The following is a 4,016-nucleotide window of genomic DNA, read 5'->3' on the forward strand; positions in this document are numbered from 1 at the left end:
TGACTCGAAAGCAGAATATTAGGGGGGGCAAAATCCAAAAAATTATAAAATAGGGGGGGTAAAAGTCCGCGTTTTAAAATAGGGGGGGTAAAATTCCGATTTAATCAAAACAGGGGGGCAAAACTGCATTTAAGCCTGTTAAAATTAAAAGGATGAATCATCAATGAATTGATCTAAGTGGTAAGGGTCGTGTGTCCCTCTTAAATATGTGGTCAGAGGTTTGATTCATGGCTCATGCATATAAAAAAATTTGGTTGGGGAGAGAGATCTCACCTTTTGTGCCCCACAAATTCTCTAACGAATATTAATCATTGCAACTTCGTATCAATATCATTATAACAAAAAAAATAAAAGGATGAAATATGTGAATAAACACATAACACTCATGTTAAAACATAAAACGACAAGTGTAACAAAATTAAATTGACTGTAATATTCATGCATGTCTTTAAATCTACAACGTTCACGCCCAAATTTTTGATTGAATATACAACATCAAAACGACAAACAAAACATCATACTCAAACGAAAAAACAAAACATCATATTCAAACGAAAAAATTATGGAAAAGAATGGATGGATATTGTTTGAACTATATGAGGTATATGTAATAAAATTTATTCATATTTACTTGAATAAACCGATCGGATAACCCTAAAAAACGACTTGACATTTTCTATTTAAAAAATAACATGGCTAACTTGAGCACGCACTACAAGAATACTTGAATTTCTTGACGGATTTAATTAACATTTATTGGCGGTTTTAGCACCCAATAAGTTATTGGCGGTTTAAGCCTCCAATAAGTGAGAAAAACCCTCACAAAATTTTAAAAATATTTTTTTTAAAAAGACATATAACTTAGTGGCGGCCTAAACCGCCAGTAAATTAGCTATATTGTTCCATAAAATGACAGCCTAAGCGGCCAATATATGACCTATAACTTAGTGGCGGTCTTGACCCACGCAAAATTCATAAAACTTCAAAATCAAAATCCTGGAATTGACCCCTACACAGGGAGCTACCCACACCAAAACAAATACAATAAAAACAACCCTTACGAGAGCTTATGGTAAGACCGATTTCAATCACTCTCCTCTTCCTTGTCTTCTCAGCCGAAGCACCACTTCCCTTATTCAATCTTCATTTTTTGTCTTTGGAGCTTTTTTTAGAACACTAAAATTTTGCATGTTGAGTTTCCAATCAAAATCCTTTATTCTAAGCCATCAAACTCAAACATAAAGCAAAGAAAGAAGAAACCCATTCACTCTCTTTGGACGTGACCCTCTCTCTCTCTCAATGTTCATAATTCAATCCTTTCCCAAGTTTGCATGTTTGAAATTATTAATTCAAACCAATAAGTTATGTTATCAAACTGTTGGCACCTTCTTGAAGAGTTTTGGGACTATAGAAAATCAAAAGGGCTTAACGATTTCCAACAGAAAAAAAAGGTAGATCTGAGAAGCATTTTATGGGTTGTATAATGAGAATGATGATTAGAGTTGAATTTTCTGGTGGCAAGTAATTTCTTATTAAGAGATAGGAACAGAAAAAATGGGATTGAATTTGGGGTTATGTTTAATCTTTTTTATATAAATTAATTAATAAACAAGACAATCAAGAAAAGTTAAAAATTACTAATATTTAAGCTAGTGGCGGCTTTGGCCGCCAGTAAGCATAAAGTTGGCAATGCTATTATTTTGTGGTGGTCTGGGCAGCCAATAAGTTTGAAAGGACAATTGTTGATTTGTGGCGGCTCTAGCCGCCAGTAAATTCCGTCTTTCTCGTTTCTGACGGTTTTGGCTGCCGCAAAACTTACCAACGACCTATTTATTGGCTTTTTTGGCCGCCAGTAGGCCGCCAATAAATTTAAAATTGTTGGCGGTTTTTAGGCACTTTTAGAGAATTTTTGGCCGCCAATAAAAGCTATTTTTTTGTAGTGACGAGGGATGGATTGAGGGTGAGGGCAGCCCACTTACCTATTTTTCTTTTTTGTTAAAATTTATATATTTATACAATGTGACTTCACTTATAAAGCATTATTATCTCTAAAAAATTATCATATGCAGATAATTCAAAATATTTACATGCAGATAATTAAAAATAGAGTAAATAAATTTCAAGATATTTATTTCTCTTATAGTTTTGGTGTACAACTAAATAGAGATTATAAAGAGACAATCATTCTTGTGGTTCAGCAAATTGATAAGTGATATTTTAGAGTATATGTCGAATTTGTCTTATGATATTTTTACACTAATGTTTTCTTAAAATAATCATTCTTGTAATGATCCTCTTAGATATGTCAATTAAAAAATCTATTCGGCTGATGAAAACATGAAAACAAAGTAATGAAAAGAAAAAAAATTAATGAAACTTAATTAAAAACAACTTATAACAATTTTTATAAAAAAAATAATTTAACTTATTTTTGTAAGTTGTTCGATATAACTTATAAAAATATCCAATGGTTAACATTTTCTTATGTTATACAGTAATAAGTATTAATTGAATATGGCTGCGCAAGAAATTTAATTTGATCCAATATGTTGTGGTTGTGATTTCACGAAGAAAAGTACTTATGTATATATCTTTATCAAATGATTGAAGAAAAGTATTATGGAATCAAGAGATATTCTTAATTGGTTCCTGGACCAAAAAATCATATTTGGTAACACCCAATTAAAAGTTTACACCACATAAATATTTAAAGCAAATACAGGGTAAGAGACAAAAAGAAAATATTGTCAATGAAAAACAGACATGGAATTGTGCTGCCCTCAGAAAACTATCTTTATTACTTTGGTTTAATACTCGATGAATTATGAGGGGTTGTGCCTATCTAAGACTTTATCATGATGTATATTAAATATCATTGGATTTTATTTTTTAAACTTGCTCAAAGGATGAAGATGTTCTCGTATATTTATACATTCAACAGCTAAGGAATTTAAGCAATGTGAAAATTCAAACAAACTCCAAACGAGACAACTACATATTCAACAATGTAGATCCATTCGTGTACATGTAAATTAGAATGAGATACAATCTTATCCAGACATATCATATTTATGTCGACAATTTCGTCTCACTATTTTTGTGTGTCTACTTTAACAACAGAAACAGTGGCTACAAGAATAAAGCAATCATAATTCAGAGTAAGTCTTGGATAGGCACAACCACAAATAAAATTTATTTTGACACACATATAAAAGAAGAAGAAATAAAATGAACTAATTTAGTCACATAACTTACTATTAACCCATCATTTTATCTTTAAATTTTTTGAATTTATGTGTGTGCGCCCAACATATGTCATTTAGTGTTGTGACTAGGTAAGTCTTGCTCCTACATCATCAAGTCGCATTCCATTGAAAGAGAATTAAGACATTGAATTCAAGTGGTTAAAGAGATTTCCCTATGACGAATTGTTCGGGAGAATCCAAGCAATTCTTGGTAGAAAAAATTATTGACTAGGTTTTATTTACCTCGCATCCAAATTCTAGATTATCAGACCCGTTTTTCCTTGAGAACCAAAGAGTTAATACAAAAAAAAGTAAAATTTTTAAAAAGAGACTAAAACTGAGTGATTTAAAAATAGAAAACCAATTTCGTGACACAGTGAAAATAGGGGATCAAAATTGTAATTAAGCTTAAAAAAAATATTATAAGAAAATAAATTGGCTGATATTTAAATGTGATATATATAACAAGAGTTTTTCTAACATGTACAACACATGTTAAAATAGTAAGTTTATATTAAAACTTGTGCATTTTATATTGCACATGTTAGACAATAAAAATTGTTATTTTTCAATAAAAAATTATTACTTTTAGTTGTTTTAACATATACAATATTGCATATGGTAGACAAACTCATATAATATAGAACATAGTAATTATATTTACTTAATTAATACTAAAAGAAAGAAATGTATCAACAAGGGTCCATAGCTCAGTGGTAGAGCATTTGACTGCAGATCAAGAGGTCACCGGTTCGAACCCGGTTGGGCCCT

At 30.8% G+C, this 4,016-nt stretch overlaps 1 non-coding gene across 1 annotated transcript; it reads left to right on the forward strand.

Annotated features, from left to right (window-relative positions):
- The first annotated feature begins 3,944 nt into the window (after positions 1–3,944).
- TRNAC-GCA lies at positions 3,945–4,016 on the forward strand. Its single transcript has one exon. It is a non-coding gene; the product is annotated as a tRNA-Cys (tRNA).

The sequence above is a fragment of the Trifolium pratense genome, linkage group LG1, assembly GCF_020283565.1.
Source record: "Trifolium pratense cultivar HEN17-A07 linkage group LG1, ARS_RC_1.1, whole genome shotgun sequence".
Taxonomy (NCBI): domain Eukaryota; kingdom Viridiplantae; phylum Streptophyta; class Magnoliopsida; order Fabales; family Fabaceae; genus Trifolium; species Trifolium pratense.